At 36.3% G+C, this 27,167-nt stretch overlaps 1 long non-coding RNA gene across 2 annotated transcripts in view; it reads left to right on the plus strand.

The window, feature by feature from the left end:
* Positions 1–6,786: 6,786 nt before the first annotated feature.
* LOC122793559 overlaps positions 6,787–27,167 on the plus strand; it is a 347,865-nt gene continuing 327,484 nt past the window's right edge. Inside the window, exon 1 of one of the 2 annotated variants that reach the window (XR_006363491.1) lies at positions 6,787–7,257. This is a non-coding gene — a long non-coding RNA (uncharacterized LOC122793559). Of the gene's footprint in view, positions 7,262–27,167 lie in introns of both variants that reach the window. The other variant, XR_006363490.1, reaches the window with a different exon arrangement.

Here is a 27,167-nt window from a genome sequence, read left to right on the forward strand (position 1 = left end):
CCTATTGTAGCAGGGCAAGGATGGCTAACTGAGCCTTTTTCTATTCTACTAGAATATTTTCTTAGACCTTTAGTGGATAGTAATAAATTTATCCTTAAAGATAGCAAACAATTTTTGCTTGACTTGTATGAGTTTACTGTTACACTGAAAGATAGGGAACCATTTTTATTGGTTACACTTGATGTTACTAGTCTCTTCACTATGATTCCTAACCAAGAAGGTATGTTAATGTTTCAAAGATATATTCGTAGTAAATCTAATTTTGAAGAAGGGACAGTGGACTTACTTTCTTTATTTTCAGAGATTGTTCTTGAGAACAATATGTTTATTTTTGGAAAGGAGATCTATATACAGAAGGATGGCGTAGCTATGGGCACTTCATGTGCCAATAGCTACGCCAACATTGTGATGGCAGACTGGGAGGAGAATTTCTTTTTTCCGTTAACCTTATTCCAGAAATATGTGGGTTACTACAGACGGTTCGTAGATGACCTCTTTTTTATCTGGAAAGGAGATGAGGCATCACTTTTGGAATTCTTTGATTCAATTAATGGATTAACGGATTTTTTGAAATTCACCATTAATTATTCCAGTATTGAAATATCATTTCTAGATGTCCGCATAAATAGATTACCTAGTGGCCTATTAAATACATCAGTGTATAGGAAACCCTGTTTTAGGAATACACTGTTGCATCGACATAGTATGCACCCCAGATATGTCTTTGAGAACATCATGAAAGGGCAGTTTATGCGAGCATCAAGGTTGAACCCATGTCCCTCAGGACATTCCAAAGAGATAGAATCACTTACAAACAGATTTTTGGAACGTAAATATGTGATGAGAGACATAGATAGAAATAGGAATCAGGTTGACAAGTTGAGAGACACAGTGGCTAAACCTTATTTTTCAAGGAAAGAAGCATCTGAAGCAGTACCAGCTATCAGTAAGGGTGATAATGTTAAGTTGTCCTTATTTTACTCTAGAGATGTTGACAAGATCAAGGAGATAGTACATAGACATTGGGGAATCCTTGGATTGGATGACCAAATCTTGGAAGTAGTAGGTGATAATCCAAGGTTTGTCTATAAGAATAAACCCAATCTAAAAGGACCTTATGCCATCGCCCTTTAGTAGAACATGGTTACCAGAAACCAAGATTTGACCATAATACAATATCCTGTCAAAATTGTAATCAATGTCAATATATAGACAACAGTGACACTTTTAAACATCCGATAACACAAAAAATTTTTTACTTTAATACTGGCACCAATTGCACCAGCAATAATGTAGTATATATTGCTAAGTGTGTCTCTTGTCCGGTATTTTATGTAGGCAAGACTTGCAGACAACTTAGAGAACGTATAAGAGAACATGTTTACAACATCAGGATAGCATCTGATCATAATGCACTTGCCAGACATGTTAGAAATACAGGACCTGACCATTACTTTAACTTTAGTGTACTACAACAAGTTGAACCTAATCTCAGAGGTGGAGATGTTGATTCACATTTATTGGAATGTGAACTGAGATGGATTGTCCGCCTTAGAGCAGACAAATTTCCTGGTGTCAATGATAGAGTCCAGGTTAAACCATTACTGCGTAAGAAAAGGGTTTTTAGACCCCCTACTTAGTTATTTCTTCTTCCCCTCCTTATACACTAACCTACCTGTATCATCATTGTGTACTGAGGTGGATTGTCCCCTCTTTGAGCAGACATTTTCCCTGGTGTCATTGATGGAGTTCAGGTCATACCTTTTACTGTGTAAGTAAAAGTGTTTTTAGATTACACACTTAGTTGTCATCCTCCTTTTATACACACACCAACCTGCACTACTATTTTAATTCATGTACTATCATATATTTGAACCCTGTTACACATATAGATTTTTATAGAGCATATTTTATATAGTTACACTTGTATCATTCAGATTTTAACTTTTTTCTCTTCATGCTACACCATGGATATTTTACAACATTTCACTACCTTATTTTACATTTTATATTTTACATTTGATTTAGGTCATAGATGTGTATTTATACTATGTCCTTCTGTATTATGATGAATAAACTATCTTAGCTTTTTTAAATGTATTTTAGAAGTATATCAGAAGGATTTCTGTATATATGTAAATGAACTAGAGTTTAAGTCAATTAATTATGTCATGTGCACCAATGAACTTCTTCCATCGTATATTTAAATGCTTTGTTTTTAATGGCAGTTGTTGAAGTTTTGAAAAAGCCATTTGGTGAAAGCGCTTAACTCTAGCTAGCTATTAAAGTTCTCGTTTGGATTATACTTTTGTGCGATTCTTTTTGGGTTGAAGAACCAGCTACACTTGCTTTACTTTGCAGCATACTACCTTTATGAGCTGAAAAAGCTGTTTTACTCTGGAAACAGAGGTTTGCTGTTTTTGTTAATTTACATTGGGAACTGGATTTTTTACTGCAAAGCCATTTCGCTCCTTTTTGTGGTTAATTTATTCAAAATTTAAATTGCATATTTATTTACCAAATAAAAAAAATGTATTTTCAGATTATGAGTCAGGAAGCATAAAGCTGTATACAGTACTTAGCAATACAGATGTAAGGTAACTTCAAATGTAGTTCCCTGTAGACTTTCGTCAGGAACCTCTAGGGCAACTGTTAGATTAAAGTAAATATTAGGCATTATGCAGACTCTCAGTAAATTCACTATAGTACATTTATGTAGAATAAGGCCTGAAATATGAAGTCAGACATATATGCGTTCAGTTTCAGAGAAAGACAGTTTATTACAAAGAAAAGATAAACATGAAACGTGCAGAAAATACAGAACTACATTTCTCAAGGAAAAGATACAATCTTGCCAGCTATAGAATGTTCCTTAATTGAATGTTAAATAAAGCCCATACAAGACAACGCCTGAGAACCAAGGCTAAGAAGGCATGTAAAGCATTACAGGGTTTTGGTATTATTAAAATATACTTCAGATACAGTTAGGAAAGGCAGTCAGTTTGTTCAATCTGACATTACAGAAAAGATTAAGCTATAATACAGACACTCAACCCTGTGTACAGAAGACAGGCCAAATAAAGACTATTTCAGTTTACATTGTTCAGGACAATCAGAATATGATGTGCAGTAACTTTGGATATATTTAGCAGCACTGTTACTACTAACCAGCATCTCAGTATTTCTATAGACTCATATTGTTTATTAGCACTGTTTATGAAGACAGTATTCAGATATTGTGAACATCTAATAAAGCCATATTAAATGAACTATAGTGTTTGGAGAATTAATTCTGAAAAGTATACAAGACTCGGTCCATAAAGGAGAGACTGACACCTGTTCAACATGAGTTTGGGCAATTAACAGATAAAGACTTCAGTTTCAGTCTCATTTCAGTTGCTTCCAGTTAATTCTAGTATACTACAGTCTCATTAGTTCTTAGAGTGCCTTTCACAGTGTTGGAAGGGGACAGGCATTTGTTGACAGACATCAGATAACAGCAGCCTCTGCAACTGATATTGGGAGATGATGGGACATCCCTTTAAGCTACTTTCAGAAGAGGATCCTGTGTCTCCTGCTAGGATGTGGTCACATAGGCCACCACCAATCCTTTCAGGTCACCTAAGGTGACGTCCATGCCTATGCTGAGAGGCAAACCTGATGATGGTTTAATGTAACAGGCAATGTATTCAAGGGCAACAGGCACTTTATTTGTAGATGAAACAATGAAATATAAAATTGTTTGCCAGCAGCAACCTCTTCATTAGTTACAGATCCTTTTAATGTGGAATTATTTAGATGACTTTACTTCTGCAAAGATTTTGCATATTTACTGATATTGGTGGATTGTAATGACAGAAGTTTGAGTGGCCTTTTATGGTATAATTTTCTGAAATTGGTAGTTTTGTTATTATTGATTCATATATTTTGTTTCATTGCTTACTAGTAGACTGTTCAAAACTACAAATTCAAAACACCCCAGAGGTAAACTTAGTCCTCCACTGGCCAAATGCAAAATGAATGCGGGTTTTCATGCCCTTTTAATGAATGTGGGTTTCAAGGGCAGAGATGTTTACTGCTCATGCTAAGTCTGTTTCATTGCGAGACTGTATTGTTTGTTTAGCAAATGGCTCGGTGCATTTCAATTTCTGTAATCACTGTAAAAGTAAATAATAAAACAGCATGCACGCTGACAGGTTTGGACAGTGTTCATGGTAACTGAGGAGAAATAGCCAAGTAAAGAAACACTAGAGTGGCTGGGGAGGGGGTTGCTGCTGGAGCGGCAAGGGGGGGGGTTACAGACTATCCATTCAAATAAAACAAAAGCTCATCCCTGTCTATATTCAAATGCAACTTGGATCTAAAGATGGGTAATAGAAAATGTACTCCAGGATTGCCCCTCATACCACTAATGGATACAGGCAGTTCTTAAATGCTGCATTCCTTACATGGGTCCCCTCAAATTATCGATAGTATGATCACAGTTATTCTCACTAGAGCTAATGGTGGTCTGCTAATTTATCACTCAGAGACTCCCTATGCTGTGGAATAAAATCCCGGTCCATGTGAGGCAGAGCACCTCGCTGACTCTGTTCAAGAGAAATCTAGACCTGTGGATGGGAGATCGTAGGTTTACCCCGGGAATCATCTCTGGGTCACTGCTGGACAGAGGCACAACAAACTAATGGCACAGTATTTTTTCATATAAGGGGTGGCGTAAGCCACAATAATTTGGGCTAGGCTTATAAATGCCTTAGGGCAGATAGCCTAGTATAAACCTATGAACCTATGAACCTATAATGTACAATTATCAGCCATGGGATAGGTAAGACCAATCAGGAAATCTTAATTCAAGCACCAAAACAAAAACTGGCGAAGCTTAATTGTCCTCTAAGTGAAGTTATGCTGTGGTAGCAAATTGTTTTAAAAAAAATTGCCCTTCTGAGATCACAAAGTGCCCCTATCACCCCCTTCCCCCATCTTCAATAGCTTCCGGTGCCTATGCATATTGTCTGTGGGGTGTATGCCTCACTGCTAATCTGAGGAATATAAATTTTCCAGGACACCCTTGGTGTGAAACAATAACAGGGAAAGAATATCTGCAATGGTAAAAAAAAAACAAAGATTAGGAGGTCTGAAGAGAAGAAAGAGTCACACTGAAGTATCCAGGGAGACATGCATAAACAAAGGAGCACTTGTGTGGAAAAAAATACCACAGAAGCATATCAAGTTATTGGTTAAGGCTCTTGACTCACCAATAACCATAGCTTTCAACCTCTTAGCACAAGAATCAATGACAAAGATCCAAAATCAGAGATATAGTTTAAATATTGCTTTTATACACTTAAAACCAATCAGTTCTTAAGGGTATATAGTCTGAAACTCAGATGTTTGACATTATTTAGGACACGGAATCCTCGGTAATTTGCCAGAAAAACACAAATTTTACCAGGAACAAACCAAAACACAGAGGAATAATCTGGGGCATTCTGCAAAGTCCGAGACAGTTTACAGCTGCGCAAATAATAGAGCTGCCATTTTTCAGGCTACTAGGTACAAAATCTTTACCGACTTGTTTTCCAGGTTGCTAGGTATAAAAACTTTGTTGACTTGTCTGCAACTCCCGAGACTGCAATTAAAGCACCAGGACAGCATTTGTTAAATGTTTTACACCATATAAAATAATTAAATGGTTGTATTTTATTCTTATTTTCACCTCATCTGTACCATTTTACTTCCAGTTTGTGGAATCATTTAACAGCTATTTTTCTGCTAATGCTTCACATCTCTTTCCCGTATTAACAAAACAGTACTAATCTCAAATAAATCTGCTATATGCCCAAAGGAAGGCTCATTGGAGTTAAAATAAAAACAATAGACCTTTCGGTAGATATTCTACCAGACAAGTTCGTTTCAGGTTTCCTGGTTCCGCTACTTAGTACCCAAGTTAAACCCGCCTACGTTTGTGTAACGTCATTACTCATTCATTCATCCATTTGCCGACAACCGCTTTATCCTCTGACAGGGTCATGGAGACGCAGAAGTCTTACCGGCAACCAATCCGCGTGAGGCAAATAAACTCGTACTGGACAGGGCGCCAGACCACCACAGTAAAGTGATTAGTAAGAATTATCTTACTCTCCGTAGACCTTGTGTATCTATAGTAAAACTTAACATAACAGATCAAGTCTGAGTTTTAAGTCGTTCGATGTTATATACTAATTTTGCAGTTGTCACCAATGGTATCACCATATTAATTCAGTTACCAAAAATGATCTGCGCAAGTCCAACTCACCTTAATAAGTAAATAAACTAGTGTGTCTGAAGTACAGCACGTTCGAAAACTATCGATGTTTTTATATGACCAGCATTGCCAACTGTTGCTTGTTAACCGCTAAAACTAGATCTTACATTTTATTGTATGTAAGTCTCCGTTGTTGTAGCACTCTTAAAATTTAAAAATTTGATACTTCTAAAATCTCTTGAATACAGGATATGACTTAATGGTGGCGTCATATGCAATACTAATCTGAATTCTGAAGAAATAAATCAGCAGCTAAGAGTGTCGTTTTATTTTCCATGTGGGCTGGTGCTTAGAACACAATTAAATCTTTGCATTTGGTTCTTAAATTGCTTACAATCCTGCCTTTTAACACCAGTTTGCGAGTACTTTTCATGTATTCAAATATCATATAGGCAGATAATATCAAATTATATGTCTGACAGTAATAAACAACATTGCATAATGTTATGTATCTTGTTCCCAGCTATCTTACCCTTTTTTCCACCCTCGTGAAAGTGTTCATTTAGTATACACTGGCTTTTTGTTCTTGTTTCCTAATACAGCCCGCTTTGATGAAGTAGCTTCTCAGTGAATGAGTATGGAATTTTTCAAAGCTCGGGTGTTGTGCTGAAGATCATGTCTGTGCCCTGTGGTGCTGTCAGCAGTGACAGATCCCAGATGGAGCCGCTACTGTATGTGAGATTGGATTTCTCACCAGAGAACTTAGTCTCTTTCAAACTGCCTTCATAAACCTTCTTTGGGTACTCGCTGGTCATATTGCCTGAAAATAACGCAAAAGATGTTAGCTGATTGACCACTGATATAGACTTTTTTGTAGTTTCCTTTGCAGTTCTGACATGCGTTTCCAGGCTTTTAAAATGCAATTTGGATTCTTAAGACACCAATTAAATGACTAAGGCGTTACAAAGAAGATAAAAATGCATATACATATAAAGAACGACAGCATTCTTTTGGTAGGTAAGTGTACTCTGTAGCTATTTTCTCTTTCAATTTGTCTACTTCAAATTCTCAGCTTCCAATCATTTTCTTAGCAAGTGAAATAAAACGCTCAGCAGGCAGACATGCATATTCAAACATGCTCATGAGAATTCGAACTTTCTTCCTTTCTCTCTCTCACTTTGATTCTTTCTTTACAGCTGTACTACATACTGAAACTTTACATCAATGTAAATATGTAGATTGAAAATGTCTTCAGATGTGCAGAACCTGTGTGTGTGTGTGTGTGTCTTGGAAGGACTATTTTATTTTGTTAAGCAATATATTTTGTTTTAAAAATATATCAGCCCTCGTGTGTGTGTGTGTTTGCGTAGAAAGAGAAGCTACAACTTTCACTTTGTATTGAAATTTACGTTTACTTTTGGTAAGCAAGCCAGCAACACCTGACGCAGATTTCTATCAACAGTAGGTACATAAAAATAAAATGCATTTTTACCCTAGGTTTCTCGTAGTTTTCCTGTATGGAAGCGCGTGTTATGTATTATGTTTAACTACATTTCGTTTGCGAACTGCAACCAGGAGAGACATACATACACACATGCATGTATACATCAAGAACAATATGTAATACGCAAAGGTGGTGTGATACAATGCCTAAGTAGTTTTAAGATTAAGTTGTCCAGATGAAATATAACCAGTTCTTGCAGGGGAAAAGGACTCGACCGGGAAATAACGTTCCTGACCAATTCAACCTGTGATTTTATTATTATTTTTAAGCTATGGAAACTGAGCTTCTAGCATTAGAAACAGTTCTCTAGGACAATGTATTTAAAAAACTTAAAGCTTATTAAATGAATGCGAAAACGGATACGCTGATAAAAGTGTTAGTATCCCATTGCGAACCAAAGATTAGTTAAAACAGGCTCAAAGTCTGCACAGTACTAAATCACGGTTCTTTCATCAGAACTGTACTGAGTGGGTAACCCTCAAGAAATGTGCAAAAATAGTTTTGAAAAAAAAAAAGAAATGTGCAAAAATAATTATTTCACTGGAAGACCGAGCTAGGTAGACAAACACTCAGATTTTGTCCCCTTTAATTAATATAACGATAAAAAGAACGTTACTCTCTCAGGATGTGCTAAGAGAATGTGATATTTCACTCATGGACACAAGCAGGCACAACTGGAAATGTTGATTTGTTTCCCTCTCGGCAATAAAATGAGACCAGACTACGGCCCATGCGTCTCCATTTGGGAATACCTGCTAATGTTCCTCGCTGGGGACCTCCCAAGTGGCAGAGGCCTGGGTGTCATGGACTGAGTCTCTGCACATTGTCCATTTCTAGATCCCAGGCTTTGTGGAGCCAGCGGCAATTGCGCTGTGTGTGTGTGTGTGTGTGTGTGTGTGTGTGTGTGTGTGTGTGTGTGTGTAGCGGATCACCAATTTATAAACATTTAGACAAGAAAAAGAGGGACTGCACACCCAGCGCCACTTCAAACTCATTGAAAAGAAAACTAAATAAATTTGTAAAAGTAAAGCTGTTAATATTTTCAACAGTAAAACAACTGCATCCTAATGTGCTGTTAGTTGACGCTGTGTGTGTCTATATAGCTATATATATATATATATATATATATATATATATATGTGTGTGTGTGTGTGTGTGTGTGTATATATGTGTGTGTGAGTGTGTGTGTATATATATATATGTGTGTGTGTGTATATATATATATATATATATATATATATATATATATATATATAGTACACATTGCGTCAACAACCCTTTGTGTAATGTAATACACACACACACACACACACACACATATATACAGATATAGCTATGTGTATGTTATATGTGTGTGTGCAATGTGTACATAGATATGGACTCTTTTGTGTAATGTTGTAATTTAAAAATCATACCGCATGTATACGGTTTAAAACAACATCCCATGGAAAGCAAACTTCGTATGGACAAGTTATGTATTAAAACTTGAAAACGGGAAAACAAAATGTTTTCTTTAATGAAGTTATTTGAAAGTGGGAGTTGTTAACTTTCGTATGACAATTTACCCAAAATTAACGTATCAGACTTCAAAATAATTGTCGATGAAGATAAAAAAATATTCACCCTTTATCAGATTGAACATTAACCATCAGTGAAATAAAAGTGATGTGGAGTTTTGTCTCTGTGTGTGTGTGTGTGTGTGTGTGTGTGTGTGTGTGTTAAACTTGTATTTTCTTTCTGCTCACTCTAGGATATACTTTGTTTTCACTGTTCATTGAAGGTATTATGAAAATGTTGATGTTTTACATACACAGAAACATGCAATTCCCAAAAATCGATTATTGCGTAAATTGTGCATACAGAGGCATTTTGTTGTATACTTTTTCTCTCAAATGGTTATTCACCACAGGATGAAATTCAGGCCCCGTATTTCTGATAAACTGCTGTTATAAGATGCATTTTTCACACGTATTGCAAGTAAAGTCCTTGGAATTAAATTATAGTGTTAATTAAAATAGTAATAGCACCAGTAGAACAAGTATTAAAAACCCCGTATTGTTCATAAAATAGTAATTTTAGTTAATCTAATCGATTAATGTGGGTAAAGGTTCTTGCCAAGTTTGTGGCAGCTGCAATATATTGACCAGAAAGATTAAAGACTTGCCAACAAAATGAAAACATCAAATGGGCAAATGTTGTATCATGTACACCTCTCCACTGTCCCTGATTTTCAGGGAGGACCGTGATTTTGTGATTAATTACCAGAAATCTGTTTTGACTCAAAATGTTGCTCTGTCCCTCTTAATCCCACCTAAAAATTGTGACTTTTGAAAAACAAAGTGGTGAATTAGACCTAATAAATAATGGCAGTAATTAGTTATAAACTTATTTTTCTTCAGATAATTTATATTAATTAATATTTTCTTATTCTATCAATGTCTGAAGTTCATACCACTAATAAAGTGCCCCTGATTATTTCTAGGTTTGCACCTGATTCTGCAAAGATTTATCCCTGATTCACTGAGAGCTGTGTATATGGGTGTGCATGTATGAGAACACAAACACACTTCACAACCTCTGAGCTTCTAAACATCATTGCTGTGCTCTACAGATGGTTTGAAAGGGGAACACTTGACAGAATGGAAAGTCCTCCGATCAGATACCTGACCCAATGAAGTTTGTGGTGCTAATTTTTTGGAAGGTGGTAATTCAATTATTTAATAATATAGGTACCATAAACAGGTCTGATTGTGTGCTATACATCTGATGAGTGATTAATAATACAGGTACCTAGACAGGTCTGATTGTATGCTATACATCTGAGGAGTGATCAATAATGCAGGTACCATAAACAGGTCTGATTGTATGCTATACATCTGAGAAGGACGCAAAATTCACAGCGCTATGCCCAAAATCTTAGCAGTTGAACTATATGCACTCATGGATTTGGTCTGTGATGATTCTAGCCACGATAACTTGCATTGCTCCAGCATGTATGGCAGCTGTGACTGACGACCTGGCTCCGTCTATTAGCTCTAATAGTCTTATGTTAGTTTTGCTAAATGTTTGGGACCAACTTCTGTGACCCCTTTGCTCATTAAAAACATTTACTCTCATTTCCATTGCAGTAATTCACAAACCACACTAAACATGAAATGCATTTAATCGACTTACATGCCTTAAACTATTAAAGCTTATTAGCTATCCAAAACACATTTTATTCTAGACAGAAATGTTGCTTCGTTTAGAATACATACTTTAAGGGCAACGCTGGATGGCAAAACCAAAATTGTCTGTGACACACTTTCGGGTGCTGCCCAGTGGTGTATGTAGCCTGGCATACTATATACTCACCTGCGTACAATTTTAGAATATCTCTTGAAAAAAAAAAAGAATTATAGCGGCAGTCATAAGTTTATAAATGTAATTTAAAACACATCTAAAACTTCATCTATCAAATTAATGGGTATACTCCTGTACATTTTCAGGATAAATGTCCGTTGTCCATCTCCAGCTTGCCATATTGTCTGTTTCCCATCATTCAGAATCCTATGCTCTACAATCACTCCTCTCCATTAGCTGAATTAGCTGAATAGTCTTACTGGCATCTTCCTGCCGTATAAGTAGTGTTGTAACACTGCTCACCCCCACCCCATGTTATACTTTTATATATATATATAGAGAGAGAGAGAGAGAGAGAGAGAGAGAGAGAGAAATAAACCTGCTTTATACTCCACCTCTTAACTACAATATTAACAATTCCTGCCCTACTTAGCCCCTTCCCTTGCATCCATTTCTTTGAATGTCTAAGCAGTTATTACATGATGTACTTATTATCTATTTGACAACTCCACTAATACACTTCTCGAAATGCTCAACATTCGACACCTATTAACGCATAAGTACATTTGTACTGTCGTAGTTGCCTTTATTTCATTTGAATGTGATCTCATTAACAAATGAATGTGTAATTGCTACTGTATTTTACTTAATGTCTGTTCATGTATATTGCTGAATGCCTGTTTAAAAAATGCTGTATGTTGGAGCTTTTCTCCCGAGAGCCCCGTTGTAAAGTTTTGTTTTTTTGACTGAGCCAGGTTGGACAAACTTAGTAAACAAAAGCAAAATAAATAAATGCATAAATACATATAAAAAAACTGAAGTTAAAAAGTATACCTACAGCATTCAAGAAATGTGATTAATTACCCGAAAAAATATAGGCGCAGCAACGGGCCACCAATATGAAGGTACAAGTGTAAACGGAAAACTCTGGCTACACTCTTGACGTTGACTATTCTCTGACTTGATGCAAAGATACTCTTAGCTCTCGGTTTATTTTATCAAGCACCAAGGACAAAAGAAAAACAAGGCAAATGACAAAGATTAGGGATATTTATTAAATATTGATCTAATTCACTTAGAAAATCAATACAACACATTTTGCATTAATTTGCATTTTCTGAAGAGTATGTATAAACCTCTGATTTCTGTGGTAACTTACCGACTGACTGCTATCCCCTTACAGACCCATACCTCTCGAAAGAATTCTAGACAAAGCCAGAAATAACTGGGGGACAGGGCCCTAAGTCAGGGACATATTTTAAATATTGCTCTTATCAATTTTAAATGTTGTAGCATAATACGTTTTGCATTTGGATACATTGTCTGCAGGATATAAAAGCTGAAACTCAAGTGCCAAGTGCCTGTCATTATTTACTGATTCAACCCTCAATAATTTACCAGAAAACCACAAATTTCACGAAAATTTGACCAACATATATGGCACAAATGTGGCCATTTTGTGAAATTTTGGGTAGCTGGGATGTATATTCAAGACATGTTACAGTACAAATTAAGAAATGATTTTCCTGCACGGCATAAGTGTATGCTGCTCGAGGGCTACGATTTGACCCCCCCCCCCAAAAAAAAGTATGGGTAATGTAACTGCAACTAGCTTTTATCTAACTTTTGCTGATTACCATTTAAAATGGATAATTGTTCTCAAGATAAAAACGGCTGGTGTAAATGGAGGTAATGTATGTTTATGAAGCGTGTGGAAACCTGGGCCTGGGGGTTGGCATAACCAATCGTTAACTTTCTGCTTTGAGTTAGGATGTATAATTCATGACACAAGGTCACGGTCATCTTGTAATATTTAAGAAAATATAATATACTTTAGGCAAATATGTCTGACTAACTGTAACTATGTTTCTATTGCAACTGTTTAAATATACACAAATAAAAACCATGGCTGTTTTTTTTTACTTTCTCCAGCTTTTTAAATACCAACTTATTCACATAAAGGAATACAGGTAGCCCCCACCCCTTCAAATCGTCTGTTATGTTGGCAGAACACAAACTAGAAGACTGGGCAAGCAAGTTATGAATGATCGGTCATTGTCAGGTTTGTCAGGTAAGTGCATATAATTTATCGGCAGTGACAATTATAACCATACCTCTGAACCTCTAATCACAAGACGTGGATAAAGCCAAAAATAATGGAGGAACAAAGACCCAAAATCTGAGACAAATTTTAAATATTGCTCTTATAAACCCAGAAAGCTGATAGATCAATGTGTTTTGTGTTTATATTTTTTTTTCTGGAGGATCTGGAAGTCTGAAATTCAATTGTACATCATTATTTAGTGAATTCATTCCTGAGTGATTTGTCAAAAAAAGAAAAAAATACAACTGTTGAGGAACAGACCAAAAATATAAAGCAAAAATCTGGATACGATAGAATGGTTTTAACACTTTTCGTTATATTATTATTTTAATGAGCCTTGTGCATATTTTACCAGCACACTTTCCAAACAGCAGCAGACAATAGTTTGCTCTTTTTCATAGCATGTTGATAATGTGACAACTTGCCTTTCTTATCTAGCTTGAAAAAAACAATGCTTAGTCTATTATCTAGAAGATGGCGTACCGTTTTAAAGGCTGTTAGCTGCCCCTCTTGTCGGACAAGATTTGATTTTGTCTCTCCTTATTTGCCTATTGCGTGATCTTGAGCAAGTCACTTAACAGGCTATGGTTCTCAACCAATCTGGGACAAGTCTCAACAGAATTAGGGACAAATGCATAAGTAGTTAGGGTAGGGTTACCACCTGTCCCACTTTGCAAGGGACAGTCCCTCTTTGGGCAGTTGTGTCCTGACCAAAACTATTAAAAATGGCAAATGTCCTGAGATTGTAGGACATAATTATGTCCCATATTTTATGTAATAGTTGCATAAAATAGTTATTTCTGTATCTAAAATACCTAAATGTTACAAGAAACAGAATAAGCAACTAAACAGCTAAAAGAATAAGCTTTTATTGAGGCAAAAAGTAAAGTTATATCCTTTGTACTGACCGTGGGTATGCGTCGGCCTGTAAAATCTGATGTGCATCCCGAAAATGTCCCACTATGGCCATTTGAAAAGGTGGCAACCCTAAGTTAGGGACAATCAGACCTTGAGACTGACAGAATAACAATGTAAATTAATATACATTTTCTTTAGTAAAGCAAGTCTGTAAGTCTAATTATTGTCATTATTTATTAAGTGTAATTCGCCACCTTTTCCCCAAAAGTCATCAATTTTAGGAGGGATTACGAGGGACAACACTCAAATGTGTATCATAATCAGTAATGTCCCTGAAAATATGTACAAGCTGAGAGGTGTGCCGGGATCGTGTTTAGTGGCAACTGAGAATTTCTGATAGTCTACTCAGTGGTCACCTGGAATGCATTCAGTAACTACCTGTGAAAATAATTTCATGCTCATAGCTGTATTGTTAAAAAGGCAGTCATAATTACCAAAGTAACGTATTGCAGTTAAAAACGATTACCTGATTATAAACTGCTTTGTGAAGTACTGAAGAACATAATTACCAAACGACTCTTAAAGTGCATTAAGGTTTGGGATATATTGATTAAATATTATGAACTTGTTTAGAGCGGAATTTTTAAATGGTAACACATTTTCCGAGTTGAAACTGCATCGATTACATAACATTGCTTATATTATTTAGCTTAGAAGCACTACACTATCACATCCTTTTGATTTTAGATAGTATTTAGTATTGTTGTTCCACCACAGCAATGAGAAAGAAAAACTGCCATGTGTAAACTGTCTTCCAAACTAGGGTCCGGGTCATTTAATTACTTACAAGCTTATGGAATTATCTGTCGTAACTCCTCACATAATCCACAGATACACCCCCAAACATATTTTAGCTAAATAAAAGGTGGCGGGGGGGGGGCACTTTATTTGCGCAGGCTCCCTTAGACAACCTGCCTGTTTCTGGCCCCCAATACCAAACACTTCCAGATTAGTATGATCGGATCAGATGCAGTACCTAAAATGGAGTGAGAATTTAATATGATGTCACGGCATAACTTGGTAGAACATTGAACACCCCTGATGCCAGGATAATTATGTAATTGATACACAGAGGGACAACAAAGAGAAAAAACGAGAAAGCTGTCAGAAGTAAAGGCTGAGTAATGAATATGAAAGTGCTTGCCAAGATGGGAAAACATCACAAACTGAATAGTGAGAACTGTTAAAAGACCTAAGCCTGTGGCATTATGTTCCATTCCGTACTGGCCAGCCAGACAAGAGATTGCTATCAGTGTCTCCACAAAATAGACATAACATTACGGTTATACTGATTTCATCCTCACCTAAATGTATGCATGTTTATGGGCCAATTTCACTTAGATAAATGATAACCATGGATGGAGTTATTCAGGCTTGGCGACAGCTGCTATTCCTAACACTCTGATTAAGATGTATTCCTATCATCCGCATCACTTTCATGTTCTTTCCGTCCACCTAATGTTGTCCTGTTTTTTTATACCACTTATATTGAGAAAAAAAAAATAGTTTTGTAAAAAAAAATTAACAGCAATACAAACATACCGTCAGAAACCAGTAAAAATCACAAATCAGTAATAAATGGTGTACTTTCCTTCTAATTAAATTTCATCTTCACTTGATGGCCACCAGATTATTTCTTCCATTTCTAGTGCACCTGCTGGTCTCGTTACTTGTTTTTCACAAAGTCCTGTATCGCATATCTCTCAGCTGTACAGATTTTGACAGCTCGTCCAGATTTTTGCTTGATATTTTTGGTCTGTTCCTCATAACATTTACGATTTTCTGGCAAATTCTTGAGGACTGATGTCACTAAATTATGACAGGCATTTTTGCTTCGGATTTCGTGCCCGTCATAAAATGTATGTTACTGCAGGGTCTGTTTTTTATTAGCTTTAAGTGTGTAAGAGCAATACTTACAAATTGTCACTAGTTTTCGGCCTCTGTGCCCCTTCATTTGTGACTTTGTACAGAACGTTTGCATTAAGAGGTTGCGAGGTAAGGTGACTTCAGCCATCTCAAGTCCGTTTACTTCCCGTTTACGCTTTTTCGCTAAATATAGTCACTGCCTGCCTACCTCCTACCGGTTCCTTGTTTAACATCCAAAGACGTTCTAAGATTCGTATGTAAACACTAGACCAACTGCTCCTGCAAGCCATTTTAAGCCTAGACAATTCCCCCTCAAAGGTGAGAAACAAACACTGTACCTTCTGTCTGTGAGGTAAACACCTTAAACCATATGCCAATTCCAAACCAATTCTAAACTGTATAATACAGTCTGTATTGTATCAATGAAGTGAAAATAAATATGTGATAACGTTACTTCCTCAGAGCTAAGCTACCCAGTTTTATTCTCAATCGTGGTACTTGCTCTTCCTTGACCACGTGAGGGCTCCAATTTCCTTCCACATCCTGAAAGTGCGTGTGTGCGTGCGTGTTTACTTCCCCAGCTACAAACTGGCGTCCTGTCCAGAATTACTTTTCCGCTTTGTGTCCAATGTGTGCCGGGATAATACCCTTTTCGGAAAACCCTAGGCGAATAAAATGGGGAAGTAGATATGTAGATAAACCAGAAGGAATTACGAGAAACTGCAGTCAGTGACTTGCATTTGCGGTTTGCACTACTTTTTAAAATGTTTGCTTGCATTTAGCTTTACTTCTGCGCTACACAGCAGCTAATTGTTGAGATTTCTAACCTGGTATGATTCATAATGTTATCGTAAAACGAGTTTATCTGAAATTAAAAAGGGGGTGTAAAATGCAAACATGTAAATAACCATGAGGATATGCATTGCTTTGACGGGGAGGACAATTCATGTGTTCTTCATACATTAATTCTCTGATTACCTGCTTTGTCTAATTCGGGAATAGACTGTCACTTTAAAACAGTTTTAGAAGCATTTTTTTAGAATTTTAAAATCGTTTTAGTTTTTAGGACAACCGTTTTAAAGATATTTGCGTCTAGCAAAATACGTTTACAAGTTAGGTGCATGACCCTCAGTCTCTTAGCCCAATCTGGACAAAGCCTAAAATAATGGGGGGGCGCATACCTCTCTGATGAACAGATTTTCGCAGAATGTCCAGATTTCTGACTCTCATTTTTATTCACTTCCCCATAAATTTTTTTTCCAAATTATTGAGGATTGAAGTAACTAAATAATGACAGATATTTGAGTTTCAGAAAATACATTCTAATGGAAAAATCAACTAAGTGTATAAGAGTAATATTTAAAATCTGTTCTTATTTTTGGACCATTGCGCCCCCCCCAAAATCTGTTCTTATTTTTGGACCATTGCGCCCCCCCCCCCCCCCCACACACACACATACACTTTCTTTTTTGGCTTTGTCTAGAATTCTTGTGCAAAGAGATTGATAGGTATGGAGGAAGGCCCAAAGAAAAGAACATATTTTAAACACTGTTTTGTAAACATAGAAGGCTGTTAGAGTAACAGGATTTGTGTTATATATTTTTGAAAAATTAAAAGACTGAAATTCATTTGCATGCAATTGTGTAGTGGCTTAGTCCCCGGCAATTTGCCACAAACCCATTCATTTTACAAGGAACATGCCAACAATATGAGGGGAAATCTGGACATACTGCGATGGGGGTATATTTCTTCAGATGAGTGCAGTGATGCCTTATACCGGATGTCGAAATCGATTATAACGGTTATTGCATTGATGTCAGAATTTTTAATAAAAAAACAAACAAAAACAAAAAAAAAAAAACAGTTTAAACAATTAACCAATTTTAATAGCGCGACTTTTTTTTCCTGCACAAGTTTGCATTTATTTTTGAATTCATGTTGGCTTATGCCGACTAGGAAACAGCTTAGTCACCCTTTTGCCTTTATGTGAAAATTTGGATGCACACCAATTTGTATTACAACTAGCAATTTCCGGAAAAAAAATATTTTATTGTCAAAACGTTTAACTTTTCATCATGTTGAGTAATTCATATAAAATAATCCCAGCCGTGACAGACTTTTTAAATTAAAGGCTTATAAATGAATGTGCTTTATGCCACATTCAAATGGTTTCCTATTAGGGTGTTGAGTATTGTGTTACATTAATGCAGAATACGGATACCAAAAAGGGTGGCTAGTTAGATATAGACGAGATTAAATAAATAGTCTGATTCCTCTTTTCAGTTAAAATGGTAAATTCACAGAAGAGTGAGCTTTGCATAGGGTGAGAAAACAAGGAGATTACTTAAAAATACGTGCGGCCATTTTGAATGAGTTTGGTTCATACCTTGAATTAAATACATTTTTATCACCGCTACTCGTATTAGGCGATAGTACGGGTATTGAGTTTATTAGACGATAACCATTATGCGTTATGGAAGCCCAGTTATACTGCATACGTTCGCGGTCATACGTAAATATTTAAAACTGCTAAGAACCAATTTGTGTGCATACTAGAAGTTAGAGGCATTCATTTTTGAGTCACAAGAGGGATGCAAACAGTGAAATGTAAGAAATCCTGAATGATAACGAGAATTAGATGTAAACTAAGGATAAAAGGATTCAATATTTGCGATGTACATCTGAGTGACAGAAAGCAGATAAATAAAGTTACTTGTGTCGTAATTTCTCGGTAGAATGTGAACTCGGCAGTCCTACCTTTTGTTGTTTTGTAAGTAAGTACGATGTTAATAATAATTGATAGGACTTCTGAGGTAGTAGTCAGTCGTCACCAGAGCAAACTTAAATGTGAAAAAATGAATGTTGTATCCATAAACGTTCACATTTAATCGGTTACTCTGGGTGGATTATCTAAGGGTGTGTGTGCGTGTGTGTGCGTGCATAGAGACAGAGAGAGAGAGAGAAAGAAAGAAAGAAAACTATTAGCCCACATCATGTTCATTTATCAATGTATCAGAGCAACTTACCTCATTGAAATAGTGTCCCCTTTTTCATTTTCAGCGACATTCAGGATTCATTAGTAGCTGTCCTAACTGACCGGGGCAGGACATTTAGAAACCACAACTCAAGAGATTTCAAGTAGAACCCTTCATCAGAAGGGATAACAAATTACAGTAGTGTGCTTTCTGTTACATCACTAAATTATCTCATTGCTAATTTAATACGAGCGGGTGCAAATAAAGTAAAGTAACGTCTTTCGGCGTTTCCTACTAAGGGGTCGCCATAGCGGAACTCCGGTCCGCTAATGATTGGCAGTGGATTTTTACGGTGCCGAGTTGCCAACCCGACGCCCAACCTTGTTTTTTATTATTAAGTGTTAGGTTAACAGACAGTTTTTTTAGATATCCAGGTTATCGACTTTCAGCTATTGAAATAGTAAGCTGTCAAAGCCTCTGACTTCATCTGTAATTGTGCTTTATTTTTGTTCTCATTTCTGCATGCTGTTACGTCATATTATTACTTTGGATTACATCATCTGTCAGTATGCTGTGGCTGGGTTACAATTTATGTGCTGCCATTACTCTAATAACCCGACTAATGCCTGGCTTGCCTTTTCTATGATGCTTCTACCTTGCATTAGTCATAATTGTTTTTGTCAGCTACTTCTGTCTGTTATTCGCTGCACATTATTGTATTACTGCAAAGGCGATTATCCCGTTTCTGTGATGCCAAACAGAATGTATGCACTGATGGATTATAGTATTAGCCATTGTATTAATATTATCGAACATGTACTGTATTAAATGCCGTTTATATACTGTTGGAGTTGGTGTACATTTACTGTGATACTGGCTAATGCTTGTTATTCTTCTTCTTTTGGCTTTTCCCGGTTAGGGGTCGCCACAGCGGATCATCTGTCCGCTCATGATTGGCAGTAGAGTTTTACGGTGTTGAGTTGCCAGCCCGGCGCCCAACCTTCCATAGAAGGCACACACACACACACACACGCACGCACGCACGCACGCACGCGCACACACACCTAGGGCCAATACTTGTTATTATTTTTCAGTAATTGCCGCATTTATTTCACATTGCCTACTGTTACCTATGGAGGTATTTCTCCACAGAAATCCATAGATATAGTTAGTTAGAGAATGCTGGCTAATACATAAATAAATAGATAAACACATGCATGCATACTTACGTAAAAAAGTAAACAAACACACAAATAATAAATAAGCAGACCTAGTTAGCATGTGTCCATAGTGACATTTTTTTATAAAAAACTGCGAAAAGTGTAAACATGATGGAGAAATATAACTAAGTGGATATACTGTTTCCTGTCATTCAGATGACGTTATTTTTCCACTGGGAGCAAAAGCGCTAAGTAAATAGTGTGTTTCATTAGATTTCAGGACGACTGATGTCTTTTTGGTAAAGTTTAACTTATGCAGTTCCTGACATACAAATTATTGCGAGCAAATACCATTCTTTAATTTCCCAAAGTATGTAACATCGGCGATACACACAACACTGTACATGTTGAAAGAGATTGGTCATGTACAGGAAGAACAATATACAGACAAAAGCAATGACATCGGTACTGTTTAAAGAAAACATAAACTTAATTAATAGATTTGATAAAAGGACACAAAGACCTTTCTGAGAATGTTTGACTTTACATAACACATCAAAATTGTACTAACAGTGCAGAGTACTGAATGATCCATACTATTTATTTTATTGTTGTGAAGCAGCGCTCAATGAGGTCAGTCATATGTTACTGGAGTAATGGATAGTATTATATTTTAAAAACCTAGAGAAAAATGTCCAAGTCATTAAGACTGTGAAAATGAAAGTATGTCAACCCTTCAGTGAAAAAGACGATCTGTCCATCAATTGTTCAACTAACTGCATGCTATCCATTTGTAGCCCCTTCCAAATATTTCTTTCACTCCCTTGCAAATCTTTCTGCTTCATGACCGTATAACTACAGGGCGGGCTTATACTTTCCATATACATCTCTTCTACATAGAAACAAACACGTTTAGACAGCAGGAAAAGACTGGGTTGTAGAACTAATAAATTACTCTAAGACAGAACTAAAAAGCTACCTTGCCGCTGGAGGAGTTCAAAAGTGAAATGTGTGGAGGTGTTCAAAAGTGGATCTAGGGAACTGGAAACACAGCTTTTGGACATGCACAGAATTAACACATTTAACAATTGCAAAACTTACTTATAGAAACATAGCTGTCAACCTCTAATCCAGAAACAATAAAAGACAGGGACAATTAATGCGCGCGCGCACACACACACACACACACACACACACACACACTAGTACTATTAACTTGAAAATTGATAGAGTAAGAGAATATGAACTAACGTGCATTTTCTGAAGTAAAAGAAACCTAGAACTCTATTGTCATTATTTGTTAAGTGTAATCCATCACCTTCCCTCCCAAAATCACCAGAGTTCTTGATAGATCAAAGTAAAGTTTTCAGATAAAATCGGGGAACACCGCTTAAACTCGGGGACAGCCGAAAAGTATGTGTATAAGTGTTTAGCAGAGACGCAGCATTATCAAAGTATCACGTCTACTGGTGTATGACTGAAAAAAAAAACACCTTACGGAGAGGAATAAACAGATCCTGTATCATAAGTGACGGACTTTTTTCTAAATTTATGGTGGGCCCGCTGGTATTCAGAAACATCAAAAGGTGTTGATGTGCATTCTGATATTGACTGTAGCTGAACATGGGCAACACGCAGGTAACGTCCATAATATAACCTACATCCAGCATTTTACTGAGATAATGGATTGAACTGCAAATATGGAGACTAGGGAGAATGCTAGACAAGTCTCCTCAGACGTGCTTTAATAAGTGATCATTGCATCTACAGTGTACACATAAACACGACAGACGTTAGAAGATAACAGACTCGGCAGGCCAGTTGAAAAGAAAGCCCGTGGTTGTGACGAAGAACATGGTGAGAGGTTAAAGAGCAATGTTTGTACATTGTGTCGGTGAAACATTAGAGCAAGGGCATTGTTTTAATCGTTGTACTTGGATAGTTAAGGGTCATATTGGAATATAAACACTGTCCTCTAGTAGTATAAATATTAACTCCGGTCTAGCCTGAAAATAAAATACTTGTCTATTGGGATTAATCTGATCAACAAATGATAAAAAAGTCTGCGGGTCATATGACAAAATGAATTGGTCATGTGATCACAAACAAAACATCAGTAATTCCACTGCCAGACTACTGAATGTGCAACAGGAGTGATCGCGATTTGCAAAATTATATTACTGAAAACAAACATCTTCAATATCTTATATTAATAAACATAAGCAGACCGAAAGATGTGTCTAAGGAAAGGAAGAGTCACGAAATCGATACTTGCTATATTGGCAAGAAAATACCACAAACTGTAAAGTATTTCAATGTTGTTGGCCAACTAAAACATGTTAATAGTGTTTCAAAACGACCTGGTGTATGTCAAGAAATGAATATAACACCTACATTACTTCCCCTTTATTCTACATGTTTTTCTTTTCAGGAATCAGGATTCTTACGTGAGATATAATTAACCTTACACATAGCCAAAAATATAAAAACAACACTACTGTGCAAGTTGGAGCGCCGGGATTACACTCTAGAACTGGACAAATATAAACCTGGTCCACGCTACCATTACGCGAGACCCGGTCATAATGAAGCTGTCAGAGGTGTGTAACTGTTCCTGACATTGTCCCTGCATGTCGTTTATGGGACAGCAGCCTCCAAGTCTTTTACGTGTTTTCAAAGGTAGTAAAACATATACAAATGTTTTTTTTCTTTTGTAACTGATAGTACGTGGAGTAGACAAGACTCCACACAGTGCAAACGGTCTATCAATCGTAGCCCATTATTACGTGTTCCGGGCATGGATGCTACGATTCAAGTCTCGAGGTGAATTTATTGGTATCCATGTCTCCAACATGTTATAACGAGACCAATCACAACCATACCTCTCAACCTCTTAATGCAAGAAATCTGGACAAAGCCCACCAAAAGGGGGACAAAGACCCCGAAATAGGGACAGATTTTAAATATTGCTCTTACAAACTTAGAAAGTTGCTAGACTGACGGTGTGTTTTAACATAAATTTTCTGAAGGATACGAAGTCTAAATAATGGCATACATTTGAATTTCAGTTACTTTAACCCTAATGGCTTGACAGAAAACTACAAATTTTATGAGGAGCAGACCAAAAATGTGGACATTCTGCGAAAATCTGGACAGTTGAGAGGTATGATCACGACCGTCTATGTTATTTATCAATTGCATATTAAGAGCACCTTTTCCATGTAACATCTAGCCTCACTCATAGTTTGAACCATATAAAATGCCCATATATGATGTGCATGCATGTTCAATTAATTTGTGCCAAATATTTTCTCTGTGGGGACGACCTGAAACAGAATGTTTAAGACCCAAACGAGGAACGTTTTCTTAATGAGGTACACTTGAGAGGTACGAGGCCCCAAAAAAAAACAAACAAAAAAAAAAAAACAAGGTGGAGGGATGGCAAAGCTAGTGTTCTCTATCGAGGGTGGAGATGGTAATGTGGCACTGGCAATGGCTACAGTTTCACATTTCCTACTTGCTTGAACTGTGGGTGTGCCTTTCTATACTGGGGTGCTTGCGAGTTGCCTTCCAGCGTACCCGTGTTCAAGAAACTGCCTTTTTATTATCGTACTTTTTTAATTTAAATGAAAACAAATAAATAAATACATAAATAAAAAAATACATATTTAAATAAATAAAGGTTACACACGCGTTGCCATATGTTTTTGTTTCTTAATGGAATACCTATTATATCTTGAACTTCATAACAATACTTACTAATCTCCAAATAAACGTTAGTTGGAGATAATATTAAGTTGTTTATATACTGGATTGTCCTGTTAAAAAAAGAAAAAACACGCACGTTAAAAAGAACATTTCGTCTGCTTTTTAATGTCTGCTGGCTTGTCATTCATACGAAGTCTTACATTGTTCAGTTTCGGTTTTATTTTTGTAACGGAAGCAATATTTTCACTGAAGAGTGAGTGTGTTGGTTTTATTAGGTTGAACGTGGTACCTCTCTTGTGTTTGAGGTGGTCCTAGAAGAAACTAGGTAGTCTCCAGAGTTTAGTTATCCCAGTAATTATGAACTACGCTTAGAGTTAAACTATTTTGCATATTCCTGGTTAATTCACTCCTTTGGAAAACAGTACTGAGTAAAGTGAAGGTACTCAGTCAACTGCAGAAGTTTATTAAGTTTGTTAAGTGAAGTACATTCCATGCGGCATTCATAAATAAGCCTGAATACAAATAACATATTTCTAAAGCAAAATCAGTAATATAAATTTGAGTTAAGAAGGGGTTTACTATTATACATCTCAGCCTCTTATAGTAAGAAATCTGGACGAAGGCAAACATAATGGGGGGGGGGGGGGGTAAAGGCCCCCAAATAAGGCTAAATTGTAAATATTGTTCTTCTAAACTTTGAAATTTACTAGAATAATCGATTTTGCAAGCATTTTCTTAAGGATATGAAACATAAAACTCAAATATATGTCCTTTTTAAGTGATTTAAATTCTTAATGATTTGCCAGAAAACCACAACTTTTATGAGGAACAGATCACAAATATAAAGCAAAAATCTGGGAATTCTGCGAAAATCTGAAGAGATGAGAGGTATGTTTACTATGAATACTTGTGTTTTACCGTACCTCTCAAACCTCTAAGCTCAGTAAATACAGAAAAAGCCAAAAACATTGGGGGGTTGGGGCAAAGACCGAAAATCACGGACAGATTTTAAATATTACTGTTACAAACTTAGAAATTTGTTAACATAATAGATCTTGCATTAGCATACATTTTCTGAAGGGTATGGAGTCTCAAACTCGTGTCTATTATTATTTAATGACTTAAGTCCTCAGTGATTTGTCAGAAAACCACTGATTTTATGAGGAGAAAACGAAAAATATCAGGCAAAAATCTGGACAGTTGACAGGATTGGTCGACTACAAAGTATGTGTTTTTGTGCGTGTGTGTGCGTGTGTGTGAGTGTGGCTATGTCTGTCTATATATATATAGAGAGAGAGATTTTTAGAAATATAGATAGATATAGCGATATATATATATATATATATATATATATATATATATATATATATAAGAATGAGCTGTGATAAAATTATTTTATTGTGTTATGACGTGAGAGAATTATTTTCAGTGTGTTTATGGCGGTTACGTATTTTGTTATTTTTGAGGTACGTTTTTTGTTTTAAAAATACACGAATGGCTAAATTGGGGTGTTGCTTAAGCCTGTAATGTCAGATCCCCCCACCCCAGAAGTATTAGCTATAAAAGGCATACAGAACTGATCATGTGCTCGTTTGGAAGTGAAGGGTGCTACATTTGGGAGAGAAGGGCTAAATATTTTAAAATGGCACAATAAACATTCCTGGCTGCGTTCCTAACACACGCACAGACAAGCGTACTGCGTTTGTATCTTATTTGTGGTTCCACGGGTGAGCCGGACATTTCCCGATACTTATCGGGCTTTGATCATAAGGTACAAGGCAAAAAGTGCGGTTTGATTTTCTGCAGAAAGTAAACTAGCCAGAAACTGAAAAAAGAAAGAGGTGCGAGGTAGCTACGCTGACCGCGGCACCGGTGTGCATTCCATCTGAAATTAATCACCCTCTTTCTGACTGCATTATTAGTGATGGGACAGCACTTCCCCACTCTGCAAGTGTTGGCAAACACATCTTCAATGCATACCCTGTAATAAAACGATCTAAGTCCTGAAATGAATTGTAACGTGTATGGTTTTGAAAATGTAAATATAGCATATCATTTCCTAAAAAAGGCATATACCTAATCATATCTCTTAACTGTCCAGATTTTCACAGAATGTCCAGATTTTTGCTTCATATTTTTGGTTTGTTCCTTATAAAATAAATGGTTTTCTGGCAAACCAATGAGGATTGAAGTCATTAAATAATAACATACATTTGAGTTTCATACTTCATATTCTCCAGAAAAAAATGCATGCTAACAGAAATCCTGTTGCTTTATCAAATTTCTGCGTTTATAAGAGCAATGAGCCTCTATTTTTGAGTCGTTGTCCCCTAATTATTTTATGCTTTGCCCAAATTTTGTACAGTAAGAGATTAAGAGGTATACTACTTATCTGCCTTTATGGCTGTCCATCCATCTATCTTCTTACTTACTTATTCTTACCTTGGCTAACCAGTAATGTTTAACTAAGGGTGCCATTTTTAATGCCACCCCCAGAAAAGATTAAAATAGCACTAAAGTTATCACTTGGAATGTAGCATATAGAAATGTATGTGTCTAAAAGAAGATGGATTTCTATCCGACTGAACTAGAAATGTAAATATTTTGCACATAAAATTTTCTTGCATGGTGTTACCACCACCATGATTAAAATGTGCGTAATACTGTAAATGAAATAGTAAAACATGTATGAATTAGTTTCTGTCATTTGAGGACAGAATAATACCACTTGAGCGACTCCCACAGTTGCATGTTCGTTGCTACCTAAAGTACATTTTTTGAACACCCATTTAAAAAGAAATGGTGGACATCGTTGGTGCTGCCAAAGTGGTCCATAAACTGACCACATATACAGAGTAAAAAAAAAAAATCCTGCTAGCTATTTCTGGATTTTTGGAATAGCTATCAGATGAAAAGCGATATCTCAGTTGTTTAGTTTTATTACTTTAAAATGGGGATTATGACTGGCACACGTCTTCTACTGCTTTCAAATATCTGCCCTCTTTCTTCTCATCTCTGATCTGTCCTGAAAAATGTCCGCCTTTTATGAGTTAACTCTATATAATCATCAGGGGCATCAAACTGAGATTGTTAAAATGAAGTTTTGTTTTTCTCAGTAGAAATCTCATTAATCACACTTATGATTGCTATGCAATCTCTGGTAATTGATATAATTTGGTTATAATTTTTTAGTGCATGTATGTATAATCTGTTTATCTGCATACCAGCTATCTATTCATCTACATAGTAAAAATTAAAGCAACATCAAAATAATGAACACATAATACAAATTGCCACTTTGAGTAATAAGCATAATAATGAAGCACAAATTATGATTTATGAATGT

This window comes from Protopterus annectens, chromosome 2.part0 (assembly GCF_019279795.1).
Source record: "Protopterus annectens isolate FY-2018-M chromosome 2.part0, PAN1.0, whole genome shotgun sequence".
In the NCBI taxonomy this organism is placed as follows: Eukaryota; Metazoa; Chordata; order Ceratodontiformes; family Protopteridae; genus Protopterus; species Protopterus annectens.